Raw genomic sequence first — 27419 nt, 5'->3', positions numbered from 1 at the left:
TTGTCTGTTATAATTATGCTATTACCATTTAACAGACATTTTGGAATCCCTTTTCATGTTAGAGCCCAGGTGCTTCGCATACACTGCATCCTCCTCCCCCTTTTGAACAGCCCAGGTCTAGTTAAGAGATCGCCGACTTAGGCAAGATTCCAGTCTGGTTTGATTCTCAGGTGTCGCTTTTCTTCATCTCATTTAGCGCAGTGGTTACTGTGGTGGAAAGGCACTAGATCAATTCCCGTCGACGGATACTTTAATTGGGAGTGGGAAAGAACTTTTACCGACCTTATTACATATATTTTTATATATATATATATATATATTTTTTTTTTTTTTTGACACCATTAGAAGATTTGTAGGTTTCAGGCGAAGGTTGTATGCTTTTTCTCTTGAAAACTGGGAACTTGGGGAAAAAATGCAATGCTTTATTCCATGATTTTTCTCTCCGTAAACAGAAAAATCAACCATATAAAATAGGCAATCTACATGCACTGTTTCGTTGGTTGTAGTAGGATATTAGGCACATCAGCGACTTTGGCCATATTGCGCCGTATATATTGTCTGTAAATTGCGTGTAATCTCTCGGCGATTTGCTCTTTGCTGGACGAAAACCCAAATTTCCTCGCTGAAAAACACTGATGCCCGAGTCTGACTAACTTAGCCACGTTGTGAAAAAGGCCCATAAAAATTCTTGGCATCATTGATGGTATTGAACTCGGGTTTTTTCCACCTGGTGTGACGCCCACGCGTTGGGTATCGGAAACTCGGGTTTTTCGTCCAGCAAACGAAAATCGATCTCAGAACACATGCAATATACAGACAGTATACACGGAGCAATATATGGCCTTAGTTGCTGATGATCCTAAAAACCTACAATAACAACGCGTTGGGTATAACAGGCAAGTTGTAGCAGTAACTTGGTACAACAATTCTTTCACTTGGTTTCAGTTACTAACTGATCATCTTTCTGAAAAGCCTCTTTTACGTCGTACAAAACACACGTGAACTGTTTAATAAAATATATAATTTTATAGTTAATTGCAGTATTAGGCTATTTATAAAGAGAAAAGACTTATATACAGAAATTTAACAAATGGGGACGTTGACTCACTCGAGAATCAGCCTTCTTTTTTTAACTTTTATCTGTATTATTTTAAATATATCTTACACTATAAATTTACATTGCGCGTTATGTAACCAATTCATTTTATATAAATAACTATCCAATATTTTATCAAATACATATTTTTGAATTGAAATTTAATGATGGGAGACTGGATTTCCTTTTTCCTTCATTTTTAATGAATACATTTGTATTAAATGCAGATTGCAGTGGATTCACTATTATTTTACTGCAGTAAATAATAGTGAAAAAATTAAAACCCGTTTATTAAATATAATAAAGGAATTTAATGTGCAAAATTCACACGTTTATTACAGCCACGCGGTATTTCTTAATTTAATATACCAGAATAATATTTGTTTTCTTTCGCACGCTGATGTATGTTGCTTAGAAGTACGTCAATAAGAGCATCATCTATGAACATTTAGAATAGAGGGAGAGAGAGGGGCTGCCCTCACCTGCGTGATCGAAATTGTGATCTGTAATATAAAACTTATATGAAGACGTTGGGAATTGCGGTAGGAGAGATTATCAGACGTGAAAGATATTATGTAAGATTGGATGCTGTCTGTCGTAATATTTTAATGGAACTCGCCACGGAATCCTCTTTGGAGACTGCCTACATAACCCTTTTCCCCCCTCAGTGGGTCACAACAAATAATCCATGTCCCTGAGTATATTAATGTTACAGATTCTTTGCCTTAATTTTGTCAGGCCACAAAAAAACATGCGTTCTGACAACTTTAAAAAGTGTATATTATTACCAATAGTTTATATAATTCTCTACTATGAGTAGAGAATTATAAAACTGATGACCATCATAGATGCCTGCCTTGTGAAAAGATTTATTAATTTCAAGAAATACAAAACAATGTTCATCTTCAGGAAATTGTTAAAATTAATTAACTAGTTCTTATCACTCTCGCATCCTTTGACTTCATCTCATTGCTCAATGGTGCTTGGAATTTGAACCAGCTTGCTGTTTTAAGACAAACTTTGAGCCATGAAACCAGAGTGGTAGCGATAATCATTAATGGAAGCGAACACAACTGAAAAATTTCTTCTTGAAGAGCTATTTGTAATACTGAAAGTAATGAAATGGCTGACTAGTTTTGGTGTGACGTACGCGGATGCAAATTCGAACATAAAGCTCGAGCCGTTGCGCTTTCACATAGTCCACTGATAGCCGCAGCCCTAGTATGTTTACTTTGGAGTGTAAGAACAATTATTGGTTTTTCTCATTGAACGAAAGCTGGGAAATATCAATAATAAAAGAATAAAATGAGTTTCTTCTTATACTCACCTCTTGTTTGCATTAATAACTTCATCGTTACCGGCAGCCACAAAGAACTGCCACCAATTTTTTTTGGGTGTCTTAAGGGTTCGAAGAACCAGCGTGCGTATTTTAAAAAATGTACACTGCCATTGGCCAGCCTTGCTTTACGGATTCGTTAATAAAACTATCGTTAGTACTAGATCAGGTAACCTTAAAGTTTAGTCACCAACTTTGCTGTCCTGTTCATATTTACCCTTTTAAAAAAAAGGCTAAATATGAAAATATATTATTAAATTATAGAAACATCGGAAAAGTTTATCCGATGACTGATAAAATGAGAGGAAGTCAATATCCTTGTATTACATACACATCATGTTGTTGATTTAAACAACTATATGGCACATTTAACGCCTCTTAACATATATAGTTTAAACAGCTATTTAGTTTAAATGGAAATATAGTTTAAACAACTATATATAGAATGGCATTTAATTTAAACTACAGAATGGCATATAGTTTAAACAACTACTCTATATGCCATTTAACGCCTCTTAATTATTTAGTAATAAAGTTTTCAGCTTGCGAGCCCATTGAAATAGGCGCAAATGTGTTATATCAATGCTTGATATATTATTTAATTTTTCTTCTGTTTTATATAACGGACCATACAAAGTCATTTATCACTGATACCTGTTGAGCTTCTTACTCAGTGAAAATATGAACGTTGTATTGTTCACGTTCTTTTCATTTCAGAAGTGAAAATGTCTTCCTGCAACTAATAAAGGACGTCCTATTATTAGAATCCAATAAAATATAACTCGTGAAATAAATGCGACTCCGTGGGGAGAAGATTAGGCCTCTTTCTCAGTTGCCAAATACGTCCTGTATTCCACGAGTCTCATTTTATTATGTATCAAAATGGTGCTTTCACTTAATATAATGCTAACTGTCGCCGTTATAATCGCTCACGCAACACTCTACTGTAGAAATCCATTGAAAAGAAGAATAGACGATCAAGATCTCACCGGGAATCTTAATAACGCCTTAGGACAGGACGCGACATCACGGAAACCAGCATTACGCTACTTTTTTTGAAAGTGGGACAAAACTTGTAGTTGGCTGACATTTCGGAACAATAGCACGTGCACATATGCAACCTTATTCTTTTGTCTGCGATTGGTGGGAGCTGTCAGAGCGAGAATAAAGACAAGAAGATGAAGCTAGCATTCTAAAGCTGTATAAACGATGGAACCAATTGTCTTCGTCCAAAGGGCCTTTCTTCGCGCACTTCATAGAGCTGCTTATCTATGGGAGGACGAACCCCAGGGAGTGGCATTGGGCAGCTGTAAGGTTTATCAGCCAGGGTGTATATCTGTATGAACGCATGTTTGCCGGCCCATAGACTTATTCAGAGGAGGTTCTGGGTGTTCCGTGAAGCGAAACGCCACACACGGAGAAAGACAGACATATCGCGTTGCATCGTCAGTTGTAACCGCCGATCGCAATCCTAAGACTACGACAGCGCATGTTCGGAAGTAATATACGAAAGAAAGAGAGTATGGGTGGCCCTGTGTTGAACGCGAGTAGACCCTACAACTTCATTCTAGCCAACGTCTGAAGGTATACGAAGAACGTGGGAGAAGTACTTCTTTGAAACAACTAGTTTTGTTTACAATTCTATCTAGAAAACAAACTTCTTAAACCCTATTTGAAATTTTTGAGGGAAATCTGATCCTTCATTTTTTCCCCCTTCAGTGCATAGCTAAGATAATGTCATTTCAGCCTTATAACATTTATTCTACGAGATCCAAGTTAAAGTACGAAACCTTGCGATTCTCTTCAATCATAACAATATATTTAGTGGAACTTTTCCATTACGTCCAGGTCTGTTTAAGCTTAAATATATTTTTTACTCTCCCTCAGTATTCACTATGAGTGTGTGAGTTTACCTTTTTATGCCTGTAAGATTTTTAATGTATCAATTTTAATATTTTTTCTGTGAAAGAAAAAAAAATCCAGCATAGTGTCTAAACGTATTATCGGAGGTATTGTGCTTAAAGGACATCTGAAGGAGAATAAACAGAAAATTCTAACAGAAGCTAGCAGAAAAATGAATTTTCTTATACATGTACACTTGAATCGGCCATATAGGAGCAAGAAACTTACGACTATTACAACAGTTGAGCATTAGTCGGATAATAAATACTTCTACATTTGGTCTCTTCCCTCCTCTCATACATCCTCATGGGAAGGGACGCACCCGTTTGAAATTAGTTCACGCTTTTGGACTCAAACATGTGATTCTCGACTTTAACACTTAATTGGCCTATCAAAATATAGGCTACTATTTTTTGACAGGCCACTAGACAATAGCAGAGTTGACCTTCTTATGACCTTGTACGAATTCGACACATTGCTTGGTGTCTCCCATTCCTCCCCATAATCTACTGTATAGGTATCCCTAGACAGTTACGTAATTGATGTGTTCCGGGAAATCATCGCATAAGGCAAAAGCGTGCATCTCGGAAATGCTTTTCCGTAGAGAATAGTTAACAAAATTGGGTTTCTTGAATTAGCATTTCTAACTCTACCTCTTTCTTCCAAACTAGTCCAGACGTGCACATATGCTACTCACAGTTCGACTCTAACTCACCGAACTTTTATTTATTTCGATACGTACAGTATAGTTTGCAAAATTCTAAAAATTCTTTTAATGTATTTTAGGCAGGTTTTGTATTCCTAAAAATTGTTTCAAAATATTCCATGGCAGTGGGTCGAGGAGTACGGATTCCTGTTAATCCAAAATGCTTCGCGTACTAAACTTATGAGTACTTCATCCGAAGCGGAAACTTTCCTTGTAAATTTGGTATTAATGAAATTTACAAAGGGAATGTATGGAAATTTTACTTGCAGTTCGCTGTGTAGCAGTTTATATATGTAGATAGGTAAAAAGGTAATTATCAGTGTATGTGTATTCGGTAGGGGAGTTGAGCTATCAGGTGTAATAACCATGGAAGAATTGAGTGAACCTGTATGCTAAAAAAAAAAAAAAAAAAAAAAATTACCTGAAATAAAATGCAGTTAATATAATTATTGTAAGTACCTAAAGCAACTGTAGGACATTGTAAAGTCCTAAGAACCACAGCTTTAGGTACTTACAATAATTATATTAACTGCATTTTACTTCAGGTAATTTTTTTTAGCATACAGGTTCTCTCAATTCTTCCATGGTTATTACACCTGATAGCTCAACTCCTCTGCCGAATACACAAATATACTGATAATTACCTTTTTGTCCATTTTTCATTATGATTGCCTGTTTTTTCTACGTTTACCGTAGCACCCCGGATCCATAAAGCATTCTTATATATATTTTTCTTAAAATTTCTTAAATTTTAATTTCTCATTCCTGTTTACTAAGACTTCCTTTAATTTCATTGCATCTTTATCATTTTATATATATATATATATATACCCAGGACAGCAACAAACTAGAAAGGAAATTGGTACACACACACAAAAAAAAAAAAAAAAAAAATACATCATTTGTAGGAATACTTTCTGAATTAATATAGCAGGATTCAGTGCATTTGTAACTACTAAGTTCCGGCATTGTTCGATCTTTAACCTGCCCAGAAGTGCGATCCGTACTCACAATAATAATAACCCTCGATTCTATTGACTGTTACGAGAATCACACGAAATTTTCGCATTAATAAAAGATCGATATGGTATGATTCTGGTCTCTTGCCTGTTGCCACCTCAGCTAAAGATAAAGCTGACTTGCTATAATTCTACTTTTCGTCAAACTCGTGTATTGATGATCTTGGTAAATCACCTCCAACAATTCTCAGTACACTCGATTCAGTGCCTCCTATCTTCCGCCAAAAGGATGTCAGAAGAATTTTGAACAGTCGTGATGGTGTTATTATTATTAGCCAAATAGTGCAAGGAAACCTGAATCTTTTGCTGCACCGCCAAAAAAAATTTTGCGTTACCCTGAGAGAGAGAGAGAGAGAGAGAGAGAGAGAGAGAGAGAGAGAGAGAGAGAGAGAGAGAGTCAAAAGTAGAAGGGAATCACCAAGGAAGAGAAGAATGATGATATCCAGCTCAGGAACCTCGGTGTGCCAAGCCCATACTCACCAGATGTGAGCCCCTCGTGTACTTGGAAATTTGATCCAATAATCAGACATTGCGACATTCAACATCTTGCACACATAGGATGAGAGGTAATCCAGGCATGAAAACTGCAAGATCTTAAAAATCAAGTAGGTTTTCGTATAATATTGTCCATTATTCAAGCTAACAGCACAAGGAAATGCCAGACAGATAGTATTTCTCCACTTGTTCACAAAACCTGTACTCCTGAGCTTACTCATGTCTTGTGTTGCCTTTTTACACTTTCTTATTTCACAGGTATTTTCCCTTCTGATTGGAAAATTTCCCATATCCAGCCAGTTCCTAAAAAGGGTGACAAATTCCTCCCATCCAATTATTGTCCCATTGCACTTACTTCTACTCATTTCTAGAGTAATGAAGAAATCCATTAACGCCAACAAACTATATAGAAACCTTCCATCTGATCAATAATCGCCAATATGGATTCCTTCAGTGTCGATCCACTGGTGATATGTTACCCATCTATGGACAAATTCAATGGAAAAGTTCGGTGAAACTGAAGGAGTTGCTTTTGACATTTCAAAGGATTTTGATCGTGTTTGGCATAAAGGTCTAAAGAAGTGGTATGTATACACACAACGGGGTGGAATGGTCCCTGCGCACGGGTCCTTTGCTAAAAATGTAGCAAAGTAAAACTCTCAAAGCTGACTAGTGCCTTCCGGGCCGCATATGCCTGCATTAGTTAACTCGTCACCTGACCGAGCTTCCACCCCCCCCCCCCCTTCCTCACATGTACCCCAATAACTCGCCGCAAAAGCCCATGCACTACCCTCAAGATGCACCAATAAAAATAGTACAAAGGGAGATGTGCATCGGATGGCACTATCGGAAAAATGGCGTCGACGACAAGATTACGCGATATCAAGGATGCAACAACAGAAGTGTCTGCACACATGACTCCCAGTCGAAGATGTGTCGAGTCGCAAACCTCTGAACCCGCATCCTGCCATAAACGCCAGACATCCACAACTATCAGAAGTAAAAGATACCCAGCAGCCAGCCCAATCACATGCGATACTCGATATCTTTAAAGTATTTATAATCCAAACTATTGAAAAGAAAATGAAGGAATTGTGCTCTCTGATAACCACCTCCCATCCCTCTCAGAGCAGCAACAGCTGCCCCGAATGGCTTACACTTCGTTCCTCAACGGACATACCTAGTGAATGGTCACAATATAAACCTGTGCATCCAACTAGCATTCAAGGTTCCTCTTCAAACTTTTCCGGTCATACAGATCGCCAGTTCGAAGGAAAAGAAATCGCCACTGAAACTCAGTCTAAGTCTAGTCAATCTAATCTAACCAAAACTCCAAACGTGCGGCGTATTCATCATGCACCTCAAAAAGATGCCGCACAATTGCAGTCTCCCTACAACTCATCCATTGATCAGCCCAAACGGAATATACTGCCTGCCCAACCCACAGGGCCTCAGTCCAAGAAATGTGCCAATCAACAAATCACTCTTGCAATACCAGCCTACGACCTAGGCCCAGATCGTGGCGACACAGTCGAAAACTGGAATGCATTCGGCAGAAAAGAAGCAGCCAAAACAGAATTCCCTGCCCAGACGAAGAGCAAGCCGATCTTATGCTATAGGCACATCCACCACCTCACAGCTTGAAGTAGTAAACACTACGGGAAAGGCGAAAAGTAGCATATACGTCTCTCGACTCTCCGCTCAGACCTTAGCTGATCAAATCAGCTGTAAACCTCGACCACATATTCAATCGTGACAAACAGAACTCTCTGACAACTATTACCATATTAAAGAACCAAATCTTGGCAGCCTTGAATTCAACCCCGTCCTCTACAGCTGTGGGTGCTGATGGAATACGGCAGTTCACATTGAGATCCCTGGGACCATATATCTTCCAGCCCATTGTTAACATCTTCAATGCAGTACTTATCAGCCGCATCTTCTCCCATCAATGGAATGCATATCTGGTAAGGTCACACCCAAAAATAAGAATGCCGTCATTGGAAAAGCACTTCAGACCCATCACCAATTCCTCATGTCTCCTGAAACTACTACAAAGAGCCCTCCTTCCAACTCTAATAACCCGCATACTTCTAGATGCCCCACCACAAATTAATTCTTCATTATCAAATAAGTCCACCCTTACCAATCTCCTTGCCACCACCACCACCCACAGCATCTTTACCACATTTGAGAGAAAAGAAGAACTCCTCACAAAATACCTCGACATCGAAGCAGCTTTGTGCCATTCAGGTACCTGCCCTCGTACAACTGCTTGAAGACCACTACTCTATTGGTGGGGATGTATTGCACTTCCTTTCATCACTCCTTCTCAACAGTACTATCGTACTCCATCATTAAAAAAAAAAAAACCTATATCAAGCAAATATTCACAGGAATACCACAAGGGGAGTCCTCTCTGGTCTCCTCTTTACTGCCATTTATCTCCCCTTTCATAAGCCAGAGACCAGATGTTGTCTTACGCGGATGATTTAAAAATATTGACCACCATCCAAGCAAACACAGACCCCTCTAGGATCGCAGAGAAAATTAAGTGTCATCCTCGCACTAGCGGGCTACCTTAAACAATTTGGCTTGACATTAACCCAGCGAAGTCTAAGTGCATGCTCTACTCCCTGAAGAAAGAAACAATAATCATCTTGACCAACATCAGTGGAGTTTCCATCCCCACTATTCCATATCATCTAGATTTGGGGGGGGGGGTTGTCTTTGACACAAAACCTCAGATTCAACAAGCACATGGATAAAGTCATCAGTCGTGCGGCGCACCTAAAATTGAGAGCGAAACAACACCTGCATTACGTCTCAGACAGGGTTACAGCAACAAAATATGTCAGCGTTATATACTCCCCACTACTTTATGCAGCTGAAATCTGGGCGTCACGTCAGCAGCACCTACGATCAGAAAACCCATCTGGGCAGCGGACTATTGGCTCCTCAAATGGGTAATGTACCACCCCATGTTCATACAACTGAAATGGCCCAGCTCCTGGGAATCCCCAGGCTGTCCTCTCTCATTGACGAAAAAAGACTGATAATCACAGTAAAGATGTTGACAGGTCTGATCACATCTGCTTCATTCTGGGATCTCTGTGGCTGGTGAATTCCATTTGCCCAGCTCAGAGCCACCCGAACTCTTTGACCTCTTCATTCACGCCTCTACCTATCAGATCATTTCCTACCATACCAGATGCTAGGACGAATCCGGGACATCGACGCCGAACTTAAGAAATTTGCCGTCAACCGACTATATAGACGTGTGATATTCGGCCCAACACCCTCCATGGACCGCCAGCTGCACCTGCCAATCGCCAAACCCATTAACTAATACAGGGAATGGTGACCACAGGGGATATAGCGCCACCATCTCTTGACAAGGCGTTGCAACCCATCGAACCGTCTAGACGGAAGTGAAACTTCCCCGGTTGGAGAGACCCCTGTGAATTAATTAGTGAGCATAACGGAAAACGAGCCTGATAGTGCTCTTGCTGCTCTCTCCCATGAACTTTGAGGACAATAGTTACTACTGTAAATTGTATGTGTCATTTCGTTTTATCCCTATATCATTTAATGTCATCTTGTTTTTGTTCTTGAATGTCTTATGGTATTTAATGTTTTTTGTAACACCCCTAATCTGTAAACCCCTGGCCTTTTGCAGTACTTAACCTTGTAACCAGTTACAATCAAATGGGGCAATATTTTCTCTCTCTCAGCTTCTGTCTTATGGTTTGCCAACAAGTGCAGTTTCTCTGTATTTTGTAATTGGGTATCCAGTTTCTCTCTCTCTCTCTCTCTCTCTCTCTCTCTCTCTCTCTCTCTGGCCTCTCATAGCGGGGGACGTGGTGGGAGGTGGTTCTCTTCTTATTTCGCTACTAATGCTGGTGTCCCCAAAGTTTGGTTCTTTCTCCCACTCTCTTTCCTCTTGTATATTAATGACCTTCTTACATTGACCGAAAACCATATCCATAGTTTTGTTGATGGTAGCACATTGCATTCCACCTTCCACTTTGAGAAACCTTGCCCTGCACAAACAGCTTCAATTTCTCGAATATCCACAACCAATTCCTTAAATACTGATCTCCAGGTAATTCGCCAGTAGGGCAAAGATAACTTAGTTGATTTCAATCTTTTTAAACCTCTGTCCTGCCTTATATCGCATAAAAAATTCTCCTGCTCCTATGCTTATTTTCGATTACTCTCAAATTTCTAGACAAGATCATCATCATCATCATCAGCCATTTTCAATCCGCTGCAGGATGAAGGAGGGGCCTTCATCCTGCAGCGGATTTTGGTGCAATGCCCATCCATTTACTCCCACGAACTCATGAATTTCATCTGTCCATCTCCGTTGTTGTCTTCCGGGTTTTCTTTTAGCTCCTCTTGGATACCATTCTGTTATTTTCTTAGTCCATCTGTCATCATGTCTTCGAGCTATCTATCCTGCCCAAGACCATTTCAGTTCATTTCAGATGTCTATTAGGGATTATTCTGACGTCTAATTTCTCTTGGGCTAAGTACATTACAAATATTGCTTCCTCTGCATCTAAAAAAACTCGGTTTTCTCTTTCGTTCTCTGTGTTACTTTTCTTCCAAACAGTTGATCACTCTGTACAAATCTCAAATTCACCCTGCCATTGAATATTGTTACCACATCTGGGACGGTGCCTCCAAAATCTTAATTAATGACCCATCTCTAACAAAATATCTCCAATCTTTGTCTTATAGACCTTCTGTCTCTGCTGCATGCCTTTTCTATAGATATTACCATAAGCACTGTTGTTCTATAATTACCGCTCTCTCTTCCAGACCAGTGTGAACACGTGCGCACCCAGTCAGCGTCCTTTTACTGTTCAACTTCGTATTTGTAAAAGAATAATCTATATACGCCTACTGTCATTGTTCTACTTCAAATTCACAGAACCAACTTTTTTATCTCATTTATTCCTTCATCTTCCGTTTTCTGGAACAACCTCCCTACGTGTTTCCTGAAAATTACAACTACAGAAATTCAAGTCTTAATGTCAGCAAGTATCCCACTTTATTTTCACCTTCAATCCATGCACGGTACTAAGTACGATAGGTTCTAATACCTTTCGTGTTTGGGGTTTTCATTAAAAAAAAAAAATTTTTTTAAATTAAAAAAAAAATATATATATATATATATAATTTTTTTTTTTTTTTTTTTTTTTTTTTTTTGGCTTGTGTGTGAAAAATGTTGGAAATTCCAAGTTTATCACTGTTAGTTTATCACGCAGTGTTCTGGACTTATTACATGAGCTTCGAATCGTCGTAAAATTCTATAATTATAGTACTACACGCGAAGTACTGAATATGAAAACTGGCATGATGGTGCGAGTTAATTGATCCTTCATTCACACACTGTTTCGCTCTCTTGGATGTGGAGCGTTTAATGCATCAGTGAACACTATAAATTTATAACATTAGGACTGTACGTACTTTGAATAATATTGTAATTAACATTTCCATTTACTTCACACCGTCTGTTATATTTAAAGAATGCAGAAGAATCATGCTTTACAGAAGATATTGTTGATGACCTGTTCTGGACGAACAGATCATCAGCGACATCGCTGTTCTGTATATATTCACTACTTATACAAGATATACTTTCAAATAATATTAATATTGTAGTCATCAATATTTTATGGGCCAGTATCCTTCCTCTTTTTCTCGTTTGCTAAAGTTTTTGTACAGATAGTGGCAAGCAGTATTTTCTATACCTGTGTTTAGTAGAAACCGTCTGTAAGATGAACCTGTAATTATTGTTTTGGGTTCCACAGCCCCAAATTAACAAAGATATCATGCCTAGGAAACATTAATAATAAGTCTAGCAGTTCTCGTTATCTTTATCTCTAATCACCTTCGATTCCTACGTCCAGCATCTTGTTGAGAACCTGCGTTGTATAAGATTTCGCGTATGCACTGACGAATGAAGGCTCAGAGGCACATCTACTTATTCCTAAGCAGATTTACTTACCCTGCTAGTTTCTATGGCATGGAGATCTCGGATTCATCTCTTCTCTCGTGGGCAGTTTTCAAATACCAACAACGTCAGATTGACCGCAGTCACTGAAATGCTCGCAGCTGTCTTTTCTTCGTCAGGCAAAGACAGACCATTGAGCCTGGCTAACTATTGTCTCTAGCTTGATTATTTTTGATTTTGTTATCTGAACCCATATGCAACCCAGTCGTGGCAAACAGTTCTCCCTATGTGTTATGAGAATACAATGGGCGTATCCGTGTGTTAGTAAACTCCTTGGCATCCTCTCCTATTAAGGATATTATTGTAATGAGGAGACTTCCATGCAGTTAAGGTTGATTGATGTAAATGTAGATTCTAGAATGGTTCGGAAGTTTCCATATATCGATGAACCTGAAAATCGCAACGGAGAATTCTTATGGAATTAATATATAACATGCATTATAATTCTGTCATGTAACTCTATTAGTTCATTTAATACATTATTTTTTAATAATGCTTTCAATCACGATATGCCATTATCAGTTACTTTACCAGTATGTTTATTTTGTAACACGGTTTAATGTACAGAATTACTCAGTATAACACTCCTGAATCCCATGCCATTTCCTTGCTCACATACACTAATGCACACTATTAGAAATTGAAATGCTATACATACTTCCTTAACAAAAGTACTGTATACGCATAGCATATTTGGAAAAACGCCAGTTTTAATGAACAAATTTAACACTGGCCAAATGACAATATCATTGTAGCATAGCTGATTAATTTATTGTTGCAGGCAGCAGGAATTCGTGTTTATTCCTCTTCATGTCAGTCGCAGCTAGACTACTAGAAGAGCATAGTATTGGCTTCCTCCTTCTCTGGCGTTCCAGTTCATCCCAAAGGTGTTCAATCAAATTCGGGTCTGGGCTGAGGCCGGCTGTATTACTTAGTTTATATCAAATCGGGCTTCTACACTACTCGTTATTATGTGTGAAGCATTATCGTGCAGAGACATAAACGTTCCGTGGAGCTGCCAAGAGTGTGAATAACACGGCATTGCACGGAATGTCGGTATACGATTGTGCGTCGGTGAATTTTGGCGCTACATCAACGGTCGGCATCCGAACAAGGTGTAAAGTGTATTCGTGTCTAGTGGCATAGGGGGTTCCCCCCCCCAACTCCGCATTGCTTTCATTGCTTTCTGTGTCCTGGTATCTCGTTGTGAAGGCAGCCGCAATATGAGATAAAATTAAGGGCCAGAGATTTAAAACTGTATGGATTTTGTAAGTGTAGTGTTGTGTATCGTTGTTCTTCTGGCCATTTAGCCGCTAGACTCCTGCAGGAGTCCAACGTTGTCCACACTTAGCCTCGTGGAGGCAGACCAGATACCCAGTAGTTGATATTTTACTCTGGCAGGCCCTGCCACCTAGTTTCCTGAGATTTCAGTGGCTAGGCCTTAAAAAAAAAATGTGGGTAAATAATCGCTGAAAAAGGTTTAAGCCGAAAGAGTTTTGCGTGCGCGATTTGAATTTGGACATGTTTTAATTTTTGACATTGTGTGGGACATGCGCTGGTGTATAGACAGAGTAGGGGAGGGAGACTGAAGGTTGGGGGAAAAGTCAGAATTATGGGGACAATAGAGTAGGTGTCCCCAAAAGCAGTGGGGCAGGTCCATGCCCTACCAGGAGTAGAGAAGCGGGGAGTGGCAGGGGAGGGAGGGAACAGGAAACCGCCTCCCCCCTGCCAGGGGATTGGGAATTAAAGGTAAATAGGACTAGGGAGTCCTATTCAGCCCGCCATATGACGTATACCGCAGGTAGTTCCTACATTTATGTTCAGTTCGGGTTTTTTGCCACTTGGTTTGTTTGCATGCACTCATCTTCGTCGGTTAGTTCCTGTGGCTGTGTCTAACCAGGTTCTTTGTCACTTTGCTATTTTCTTTGATCTTTGTAGGGTCCTTTGATCCGTTTGTGGCCTCACTTCGGTCGGGGTTGTCTTCTTCCATGCTCATTTTGATTTCCTCTTACTCTTTGCAGTCTTGTGGGGTGGTCGATTTTCTTCGAGTATGCAATTTCCATTTATTCATTGTGGATGGCAATTTCGGTTCTTCTTCGGTCGAAGACTTCTCGTGCAAACCGGCGCTGAAAGCAGCATAGTCGTCTTCTGTGTCCAAGGGATGGTGTTCTTGGTTTTTTGGTATGTACTGTATTTTAGTTATTAGCACGCTTCTGTGTTCCTCATAGTACTCACAGTCGTGCATTATATGATGCCATGTTTCAAGCTCACCGCAGGTGCAAGTTAGCTCCTCCGTTATACCCAGCATGTTCAGTTTTGCCTTGAATGGGCCATGGCCCGTTAGTAAGTAGGATACATTTAATCCCAGGTTAAACCATGGGGGGGGGGCTTTTGGATACGTCTTGGTAATCAGTGGTATGAATCTGTTCGTCACTTCGCCTTTGTTTGATGCTGTCCATCTGTCCTGCCACAGCTGTAGCAGGCGAGCCACGATCCTATGCTTTTCTGCTTTGCGGTTGTTGTTTGGTTCTAGGGTGAGTCCATAGATTGTAGTGGATGTTCCCTTAGACAGGTGATACATCAGCCCTCATCCGAACAGCGAAAATTAGCCTTATCCCCACGACCATTCCGCCTCTTCTGAACTTCATTGTGGTCTCAGTATATTATGGTAGATGACATTCGCAAGACATTACCCACTTCCACACTGGACTATCTGATCTGAAGACTGTGAAACAGGATAGTCTCTCTGTTTCTAATGGTGACTAATCCATTGACGTAAACATCGCTGACGTTTGCGTGATATGGAGTTTGTGAGCAGTAACTCTGCCGTGATGGTTTATTCTGCAGCTCCCGCCGATCGGAGATGAACTTACGGACACTTCTATATAGACACCTGGAGCTCTAACATAGGTCTCCAAGGTCGCTCAGTTTGCTTTCGCCACTTCCTTCAGAGATTGGCAAATCTATCCGTCTGTTTCTTCGTCCTGCCTGACCGTTTTCGCGCACATACACCGTCCTCCTTCCAACTTTTCACTACTTCCGACTATCGACTTTTGCGAGATTCAGATATATGGCTGATGAATGGAATGACAGATTGCTGACATGGCATCCGCTGATTGTCGCTTTGAAATCTTTCAGCGACTCATTCTGCTCGTGCTATTACCTGTACACTCATTCGCACCGTTCGCTACATTGTAATGGTTGTCTGAATACTTTTGGCAGGTTAGTATGTGTACGTACGTACACACACACACACACACACTGCTGACATTTTGCAGTTGATGACATCCGTCACTCGTAGTTGGAGAGAAACCTACAGGGATGCTAATATTGTCATTCTCTTCTAATTGGGATTTTACGACACACGTTCCATAGAACTGAAATTAATTCTACGTTTGTGTTGCCTTAAATGACATGAAATTTAAATTACAATGCATTAAATCTGTTTATTCTAAACCCCGGATGGCTTTAGGCGATCGGAATATTACAAAATAACAATATTTGAAGATTAAATGCGCAAGGTATAATACGAGTTTAAATTAACTATTAATATCGGTGTAGATACACCATAGTTAACCTATAAATTTAACTACATACGTAGTGTAACATCATCGTTTAATTTTATTTCATATTGTGGCTGCCTTCACAACAAGATACCAGGTATTGCATTACTTCGAATAAATAACGCTCCTCTAGTAGAGACTACTGTTATTTATTATCAGTTGGCACCGCTACCCAGATGGCTGTTTCGAAGCTAGTTGGCGTCATCATCGGTGACATGGCATCCACTATGTGATGAAGCTCACCGATGATGAAGCCAACTAGCTTCGAAATGGTAATGCAAACATGATATCACAGTTGCGAAGTCATTTCACAATATGACATTATTTGAAGATTAAATGCGCAAGGCATAATATTATATGGGTTTAAATTAACTACATAATATCGGTGTAGATACACCATAGTTAAACCATAAATTTAACTACACACATAGTGAAATTTATTGTTTCACTATCTCTCATATTGTGGAACTACTTCACTATCAGGTACCTGCCCACCCACCAATGATGAAGCCAGCTAGCTTCGAAACGGCCGTGTTGGTGCCCACTGAGAATAAATAACAGTAGTCTCCTCTACTATAGGAGCGTTATTTATTCCAAGTAGTGTAATACCTGGTATCTCGTTGTGAAGGCAGCCGCAATATGAGATAAAATTAAGCGATGCTTTTACATTACGTATGTAGTTACATTTATGGATTAACTATGGTGTATCTACACCGATAATATATATATAATTACAAAATAACATAATTTACATATACATATTAATCAATTCAGATGAATTATTGAGACATGTTAAAAGAAAAATGCATGGTAAAAATGCAAATTATCAGGTGATACAGAAGCTTATGGTTGATATAAATTTGTCTGCAATCAAGTCACATATGAATTTAGGCAAGCCAAAACAGATTAAATCTTTTGGCAGAGGATGTAAAAAAAAAAAAAAAGCAACAATGACTTCTTTACTTATGTAAACACTAGAAGGAAGGAGGTGAGTCATATCGAACCACTTGATATCTTTAACTGTTGATGATTCCGCTCAGTTTGCTGACAGGTTGAATGGGTATTTTGCATCTATATTCACACATGAGGAATTCTTTAGGGTGGGGGATACCAGAAGTTTATGAAACTCTAACAGGTTAAACGATGTTATGATAACTGAGAGGAAAGTTGAATTGTTGAAGTTAAACAAAAAAATACCACCTGGGACGAATGGAATTTTTCCAATTAAATTAAAGGAGGCAGCAAAGAAGATAAGCAAACCCTTAGCCATAATTATGAGAACATATCTGGATTCAGGGAACGTCCCTGTGGACTGGAAATGCGCGAATGTATCCCCAATTCACAGACAGGGGATCAATGGGTGCATGAGCAATTACAGATTTGATAGCTTGACTTCTGTTCCAGGGAAAATAATGGAGACACTGGTTAAAGAAGTAATGTAGGACCATCTAGACAGGAGGGCAGTTATATGCAGTCACAGCATGGGTTTGTTGAGGGGCGGTCTCTGACCAATTTGATTGGATACTATGATGTAGTGACAATGGAACAGGATTCAAAAAATAATTTGATATAATATATTTTGATTTCATGTAAGCTTTTAATACTGTTTCATAGGATTGCTGTACAAATTGGAGCAGTGTCATTATGGGAAAGTTACTGCTATGCATAACGGGATGGTTGAGTGGGAGAAGACAGGAGTGGTCATCAATAGACACGGCTCTTCGTGAATAATATTATTAGTGGAGTTCCACTGCTCGGCGCTGGGCTCATTGTTGTTTTCTGTATTTATTAATGGTATTGGTGAGGGTATATCAGGCTTAATGTCTGAGTTTGCAGATAATACCAAGGTTGGCAGGGTATTTAATAACAATAATGAAGGTATGTTGCTGCGACAAGATCTAGAAAAATTAGGCAGATTGACAAATGAATTGTTGCTATCCATTGGTATACTTTGGGTAGCCAGTAATCCAAGAGTAATGTAGCAACTGTGTGGTAATACACTCTGGTTAGTTTAAAAAGAAAAAGATCTGGGGATAATTGTTCAGTCTGATATGAAGTTCTCTGAACAGCGCTGCCAGGACAGCCCATGGGGCTTTGTCAGTGATATACAGGAATTTTGCTAGTAGGGATAAGGAGGTGATTATCACATTATATAAGGCAGTGGTCAGTCCACATCTTGAGTACTGTATGCAGTACTCAAGATGTGGCCTGATTTGTTTGTTCCTTCCTCTTAGGAAGGATGTAAAGTTTCTGGAACGGGAACAGTGAAAGGAAACGAAATTGGTGAGGGAAATAAGAGGTACTTTTACCAATAAAGGCTTCAGTGCTGCAAATTGCAGCGGATGGAGACTAGGGACCTGCGAGATGGTCTGACTGAGGTGTTTAAAGCTTTGAATGGCTTGAGCAAATTCAATGAGGATGAAATCCTTCCTCTTTCTCAGTCTATTCACATGAGAGGCATAAATTCAAGTTGAGGAAGAATGGTTGCAGAATAGATGTGCGGAGGTTTACCTTCAGCCAGCGGGTGGTTGATTGCTGGAACAAGCTTCCATCTGTTGTGGAAGTGGACAGTGTGAATAAATTCACTGAACAACTAGACAAACTACTGGAAGTGGATAGATAGGTGAAATGGTATTTTTTTTTTTTTTTTTTTTTTTTTTTTTTTTGGATAATGCTGTGTAAGCTTGCTTTCTTGCATCATATGCCACTAGTAATACTAATTAGATATTTACGTACATATAAATGAATTAAGATGCATAATTTATCGATGTTAATGTTTTCCATCCTATTTTATCGCCGGTTTATATGCGCTGTGTTACTCGCTAGCGTCGAATGTTGTGTTTCTTCTGGTTCTTGAGAGTCACATGTGCAGATTTTTCTAAATTTAGTCTTAATCCGATGTTATATAGCTTCATCAGATTCTACGATAGAAGTTTTTTAACATCTTCTATCGCTGTTGAAAAACTACCGCTATCGCTAGAATTAATAATCTCATTTTTCAGACGCTCTTGGTATTGAATTTGAGTTAACACGAAGATCGCTGATATACCACTCATGAATTTGCCTTAAATTTTGAACACTTCATAATTTTCGGTGGTGTGCTAGAAGTTTTATCGGTGGCTCTCTCCGTTGAATTCATATTTTGATGTAATCTGTCTCACAGATTTTGTTGAGAGTTGATTTTTTTTTTTTTTTTTTTTTTTTTTTTTGTTAGTTGTTGGCACATCGGCTTCTGTGGCCATAATGCACCTCCCAAAGTTGCATTTTTTTACTCTGATCCAAGCCCGCGGCGGGATTCGAACCCGCGACCTTTGGGTTGCCAGGCAGGCACTTTACCTACCTGGCTAGCCCGGTCGGCGTCGAGAGTTGAATGTAATAATTGCAAGCAATGCTTTGTTTGCTCTTTAGACATCTGCAATTCTGAATACAGTGTATTAGCATAATGGTTATTTGGCATAAATCGAGAGCAAGCGATTCGGTAGGTATTCATGGAACACGATTAGTTGACACAACACTAAGCAACAAATTATAAGATTTTGATTTTTTACCTCCGAAAATATGGTACATCTGATGAATTTGGATGAGCTAAATCCAACTTTGAAGTTAGGTATTCCCAAGCACCTACTGATTTATTGTAGAATGTGAGCTACCCTTATTGTAATTATTAATGAAATTTCTTCTCCCCCCCCCTTTAATGGTAGGGAGCCTTTCTGATCAATCAATGTCCAGGGATAGTCGAACAGTACTTCCACCTTCCTTGGTTATATTCCTCCATGGTAACAATAACTTGATGAAAACGTTCACTGATATACAGGAAGCAAGTGGTAGTGAAACAATCTAGAAACTTTCGGAACGGATCACTGCAGCGAGATTTTAAACTCTTGATTTCAAAACTTCTAAATCAGCCGCGCAACTAATATGAAGAGACAGGCTGTTGTGGTTGTTTGGGTTTTTAGGAGCATTAGCAACTAAGGCCATATTGCTCCGGGCATATGCGGTGGTCATTCCCTGACCTTACCGCATCCTCCGTATTTGGTGGTCATGGGCTCGAACCCCAGTCTAATCAAGAAGCGTGTGCTACGCACTGCTACTCCTTCCCATCCGGCTACGGAGGCGCCCCAAGAAGAGATAGATAGGCAAAAAAAAAAAAAAAAAAAAAATTAAGTGCGTGAAAACTAAAATATGAAATGCGTTGCGAACTCTGGCTGCTAGGGAAATAACGGTGAACATTGGAAATAATCGTTTTTAAAACACTTAAGTCCACCGTAGTTCTGTTAATTTTTTCCCCATTATGATTGTTCATAATGGAAAACAACTATCATTTACATTGCCCATAATTTTTAAATTTAAGCAGGGTTTGGATAGAGCAGTTTTTCTATTGGAAAATATGACGTTTGCCTTTTTCGGATTTTGGTTTCTGCTTCTGGGATACTAATATCTATTATGAGCCAGCTGACCTCTTCCCTTGATGTTCCTGAATCAAGATGGGTTGAGGAAAATAAGAGATTGCTTACTTCTTTTCGAACGATTCTTCTTACGGTTAATTCATGTTATTCTTACTTTACCTTAGGTCTCTTGCTTGTTTGGACTACAGTACTCGTATTTTTGGTAGAACATCCTTGGTTCCGTTGTCTCTCTTTGCGCTTTTTTTTTTTTTTTTTTTCATTTCTGCTTTCTCTGATATTAACCGAAATAACTGTGTATAATTGTGATGTAAAGTTCCCGGAGCAACAAGTTTAACCTCTATACAGAGTTAAATAAATAAATAGCCTCCAGAGCTGTTTTAGAAAGTGAGACTTGAACAGAATCTGCGATGGAATAGAGTAGTTTGGAAGTTGGTACCGCATGCATGGTTTTGAATAGGACTTGTTATAGTTGTAAAATAGAGTTGCTCTCTAAACTGGATTAATTGTTCATACCTTGTATTATTCCATCCAATTATTACTGCTGTCTCATACGCAAAATATTGAACAGTGATTCTGCTGCTGCTTCTTGAGATCCAATGGAAGCGACGTCTCAAGGAGATGGGTAGCAATTGATACTGTTTTGAATCTGGTGTTACTATCCATTTGAAAAGGTTCTGGTTCGAAACTCTCTGATAACAGAAAGAACCCTTTTCAAGCAGGCTGAATCAGCTGTTGTGAGGCAGGGATGTAGGTTTTCCTGATTAAGGTTTGTTATTTTACCAACAGACAAGCCAACCTAAGAACAGACTTTTCATCTCCTAATTCATATTTACGTTAATAAAACAACCTTGACACCGAGATGACTGATAATGCAGTCACCTTGTCTAGTTATTCTTGATAATTCGTGCATCACGATTTTTACGTAAATCGTATACAGTATACTGTTTATGCCACTTTTCTTGATAATTGAAATTTATTCATCAACAATAAGTTACTGAACATTACTTTCATATTTTCGATGAATTTTTGCAGTGTTGTATATTGGCAAGGCCCTGAATTGTTCGCTGCCTTAATCCAAATTTATCAAGAGTCGATTCAGAGCCGCTGTCGTGTGTCACCTGGTCCCCTGCAAAAAACAATCTTAATCTTGGTGTCTTCAGTTTTCATCGAATAAATTTCGGACTGAAGCTTCTGTGAAAAGATTTGATTCTGTTTTCTCAGTCAGAATTCTTATGCCGTGTGATTTTTCTAAGCATATACTGTCACCATTAAAATTTAAACTAATGGATAGCCAGGATAGGAAGATTTTTCCCGCAATTGTTAAATTTTGATTGACAGAGTTTTCGGCGTGGTTAAGACATGATGTACAAATGGTAATTGTTGTGCTGCTACTTCAAATTTAAAGAGAAGTTGAACCGTTGTACCCCCGCAGTGTATTAGAAATTTCAATTATTAAAAGACTCTCCAGCATTAAAAAACGAATTAACAGAAATATATGTTAATTATTCGTGTATGCCATTTAAATCGTATTTATTCTGTTTGGTTTCCTCGCAATTATAATTTTTAAAGATGATATGAACACTCGAAACAATTGTTTCCCTAGTAACCTGGAACTACTTAGTTCTTTTTTTTTCTTATCTTCCCCTCTTTCTCTTCCCCACCTTAAAATTAGGAAGCGCTTATTATTCATTCTTTCCTGTTTTTTCTCCCCCATTTGAATAGATTCGATTTTAATGATACCCTACTTTCCCACACTTCGTCGACTCGCAAGCATTAATAGTGCTTAAAGAACTCCAAAAGTGTAGAAAAAAGCCTTAATTACTCTTCCGACTCTATTTCTTAGGTTTCTTTTACACAGAGCCAGCAGAAGTGTGATTACCAAGTTTCCAGAACTGTAAAGTGCTGCTTATATACAACTTCCTCTAGAGTAGAGTGGTAGTGTGAATCAAGTTGTATTCTTTTCATTTTTTTTTTTTTTTTTTAGATTTCTTTCTGTTTTACACATGTCGGAACGAAAAAGGGTCAGAAACAGACACATTTAATGTCTTCTCTTGAACGATAGATTCCCTTAAAAAATAAAAAGCGTTCTTGGTTAATTAATGCTTATTACGATAAGAGACAAGACTAATAGCTTGTTTTTATTTTTTTTCAGAAAAATATTGGTTAGATAGTAGTCGCAGAGATTTAGGCGCATCAGCAACTTAGGTCGTACATGATATCTCTGTAAATTGCGCGTGTTTGGTCGATTTATGTTTGATGGACGGAAAAACCGAGTTTCCGGGATAAAAAGCAAATATACCCTCTCCTGAGACCGACTAACTCAGCCACATTGTGAAAAGGCCCATAAAAATTCCTTACATCATTGACGGGATTCGAACTCAGATCTCTTTCACCAGTTTGCGGGGAGGGGGAAAAAGAGTAATGCTAAGAAGAAAACTTCTCCAAAGAACAAGTTCAGAAAGTCTGCACCACTTTTATCTCAATAGCCGATGCACATAAAAAAAACACTGGCTTTATTCCATTTATATATTTAACTTATTCTAATAAAGATATTACAAAAAAAGTCTTAAACTTCTCATTTGATTTGAAACTAATTCAAAATTAGTTGTAAAATGTAGTTCTGATTGAGATGCTTGTTATGGATAATATAATATATGATGCTTGTCATGGATAAATAAGGTTAGCATCTGCAGTAAATGAGCATGCTGTGTAATCCAATTATAAAAAATCACCATAATATATTTTCTATTGTTAAGCCCATCAGCAAAATTTCGTTAAAAAATAATTATTAATCAGCTTGGTGCGTTCCTGCACATCCAATGTAAAAGAAATATGGCACTTATTCATATTCAGCAGGTCCTCTATGATAGTATATCTTCATCGTTTCGAAAAGGTTTCAGATTCGATTTCCATCGTAGGTCAAAGGAATTCTTGTCTCGAAGCTTCTCTTTAAAAACATGTACAAGACTTTTTCAGCGATCCTTGGACATTGACATTAATTATATAGACAAAAATACGGAATGGCAGCAGTGTTTTTCGCTTGTCCTTTGCATGAAATTGTTCAAAAACTCTGCTACAATATTTATGGAAAGAGTGGTTTTATATTTTAAATTAGGTTTTATTTTATATTTCAATATTAACGAAATTTGGCCCCTTCAGTGATCGAATTTCTGGATACTTGTTGCTGCCGTAGACAATCTCATAGCCACTTAATTGCTGCCCTTTGGGTAGCATGTGCATATAAGCACCGTCCTTCCTATATCGGGTAGAAAAGGTCTGGTTAGAATCCCGTCAACGATGCTAGGAATTTTTATGGGCTGTTTTCACTCCGTGGCTGAGTAAGTTTGTCTCAGACGAGAGTAACATGATTCGAATCGGGCCGTTCTATTCGATGTGGAGAGAACTGTGATTATGACAACGGCGTTACCCACGTAGACTATGGCATACATGTTGCACAAGACCTCGTGGGTTAGCACAGTTAGTAGAATCACCGTCCTCCCACACCAATTGAAAAAGACTCGAGTTCGAGTCCCATCGATGACATGAATTTTTATGGGCCTTTTTTACAAAGGCCCATAAAAATGGGTGTTTTATGGGTGTCATGGTTTGGGGACTATTTTCGTGGCATGGCGCGGATCCTCTGATCACCGTTAATCAACGGTTCAATGGAAACGGCTGCCTTTCTATCGTCGCCTACCAAGTACGTCCTTGCATGATGCCAGTGTATCCAGACAACTCAATTGCCTTTCAACAAGAAAATGCGCCATGTCATAAGGCCCGAATAAATAGGCCTTATGACATGGCGCATTTTTCATGAACAGGATAATTAATTCTCCGTCCTCTCGTGGCGGCCCAACTCTCGAACGATCTCAACCCAACTGAGCATGTTTGGGACCTACTGGTAAAGGACATTCGATGCTACAACCATCGACCTGACAATATGCGGGCATTACTGGACACATTGTGCAAGGAATGAATAGTAACACTTCCACAGGACGCCGTGCAACCCCTTGTGTAATCCATTGCCAAGATGTGTATGGGCTGTATTACGCAATACATAGCCCCACGAAGTATTAAGTAGATGCTGGTGATGCAAAGCCAACTCAGTGTAATCTGACCATAACTGGAGATACAGTTAGGGTATTTAAATATATCTGTATATTTAAAAAATAACTCAAGATATGCTTAAAAAATTAGGAATTCTGTCCGATGTTGAATTCGAGTAGGATTTCTAAAAGAACCACTTTCAGAAGATCTCGTGCTTTGCACTGTTTCATCTGCAATCTTCCCCTCTTTTTAGTTTCTCTCCCTATATTGCAAACACCAATCTATGACTGAAATTTTCCTGTGCCAGTTAAAATGAAATGTACCTTTGAAGGCAGTGTTTTCATAGCGTGTGTGAAACATTCTTTGAACATGCGTTGTGGAGTTTGTTCAAAGAGAAAAATGTACTGCTCTACGCAATTTTATTGTTTACATCACATGTTCGCCAACCATTTTTGATGTTTACTAAGTTCAAAATATACAAATTTTTGAACTTGCACTATTTCTAATTATCCTTTTTTTTTTTTTTTAACGAATAATTCAGATGGATTTTAACCATAGTTCAAAATATACAAATTTTTGAACTTACACTATTTCTAATTATCCTTTTTTTTTTTTTTTTTTTTTTTTTTAACGAATAATTCAGATGGATTTTAAGAGATGACGTTGTTCATGATAGCGCATAACAAAAATTTATAAACATTTTGCATTTTTAATAGCAATGGATATTTTCTATTCGTGGAATTCAGCTCTATACATATAAAGTACAAAGTAACATAACCTTGCTCGGTAATTTAAAAAAAAATAGAATGTTAATAGGCCACTAAAATAAGATTAAATATATTTTTTGTCAAACGTTTATCCTACAAATATGTGTAAACATTATTCACCATTTTCGTTGGTTCCTGCATTCAAATTCAAAACACTGCGATTAAGTACGAATGCGCTCGAATTTGTAATCGGCAGTAACCATGTTTCAACTTTTCTATCTTGGCTCTTGAGAATAAACAGAAATGTATTTATTAGGTAACTTTTTTGAAGAAGTTTAACAACCGGAACGCTTTAAACTGAACTTTAAAAACTGAACTAATCAGTTGGAACGGCGTTCCGGTGCATTCCTACCCATTCGAGCACTGTATCAAATACAATAAACTTCAGAACGAGTATTTCAACATTCCAACTTCTGCTGACAGAAGATATCATATTTGCCCAAATACTTTCATGTACTGATTATTCTAAGACCGGCTAACCGCATGCAGTCAGCGCATATCCAATTAATGCCTTAAGCATCTAAGTACACTTGGTTGGTGACTGACTGTCTTAAGTGCGCCGGTCCGAGACTGCTTTGGAAAGTGGTTATGATCTAAAGCAGCTGAATAACGTTTTACCATTTTAACCCAAAGACATATGGTCTTAGCTATAACCATAGTATTTATCGAGATTCTCCATATTATTACAAAGAAATTTGTAAGACGGTAGGTGCCGGTTTCCTATTCTAAATATTGAATGGAAAAAATGTCAGGATTTTATCGCTGCATTGCGAACCTTCAAATTGTAGGTTCATAATGCACGTTTGAACCTACAAATGTAATTTCAGAGCTGTCCAAAATATTCCTTCCGAAGGTTCATTTTAGGACTTTATATTTACCCTTTAGAATCCTCTTTCCTTTATTTTCTAAAGATATTTCGACAAGGCATCTATTAATCAGGAAGGAGTTTCGTCTTTTACTCCTTTATCTACGAAAATAATCTTCGCCGATACCAACCTCTTCTCAGATTGCTTTGATAAAACTGTCAGAGAGGGGGGGGGGGAGAGTCAAAAATGTCCCGGACTTTACACAATATAAAACGAAGAAAATATTTTTAAAATCTTCAAGACAAATAGTATCTAAAGAATGTGCTGTGTAATTTTACTTGAGGAACTGACTTTAATTTCATTTCCAGGTCTTGTCACTTCACTTAAAACTGTCACTTTGCCTTAGTTCTTGCCCTGTTAATTTGTTTATCTGATCCCATCCATTCGTGCGGAACCATCGCTAGTCTTAAATGTAATCTGAGGTATTTCTATTAATGTATAATAATTTCCGGTTATTCTGACAGAAAAGCAAGACCAGAAAGATCTCTTCGTGCCTACCACATAATGCACTTTTCATACGTCACAAAGACATACCATTGTTATGATAATTATTCTGCTTGCCACTTGTGGAGTGACTACGCTGTAAACTGTTTTGGTTCTGTTCTACAATTCCCCGCTTTAAAGTAAGTTGCATCTAGACAATAAAGGAACTGAATTAGCACGACGATGGATTCATCGATATAAGAAAGACAACTTACTTACCTTCGCCGTCAGGTGATATCAATATTCAGGTGAATGAGATTTAATCATAATGTCCACGTTTTCCGTGCGCACAGATAGAAGAAAAGTCCAATGAAAATGGAAAGTTCATTTCCATTTAGAACATGGAAGCCGTATTCGTGAAAACAAATCCTTAAGTTCTGCAAAAATACGACTAACTACAGGATTTTTTTAGTCATTACCTCGTCGATCAGTGAACTTGTGATTTAAGTGACTCACTATGTTGAACCTAGCGTGAAAAAGGAAGAAAAAATTAGAGTTTGTTGGCAAGGAAAGTCAGCTTGCAACTCAGAATGACAACAGAAGCAAGCGATCCATGACGTGGGCGGATGTGAGGGTTTGAAAGGCACGGAATTATTTTGTTCAGTGACCTGGAAGTTTTGAGAAAATAGTGGCAAGCAATTTTTCCATGAGTCAGCCTTGTAAATATGTGTGTGACACACTTGTAGAGCAGAGATGTGGCAGACAGGA

This window comes from Mastigoproctus giganteus, chromosome 8, assembly GCF_048544385.1.
Source record: "Mastigoproctus giganteus isolate SK-2022 chromosome 8, ASM4854438v1, whole genome shotgun sequence".
Taxonomy (NCBI): domain Eukaryota; kingdom Metazoa; phylum Arthropoda; class Arachnida; order Uropygi; family Thelyphonidae; genus Mastigoproctus; species Mastigoproctus giganteus.
This window is presented reverse-complemented; position numbering follows the sequence as displayed.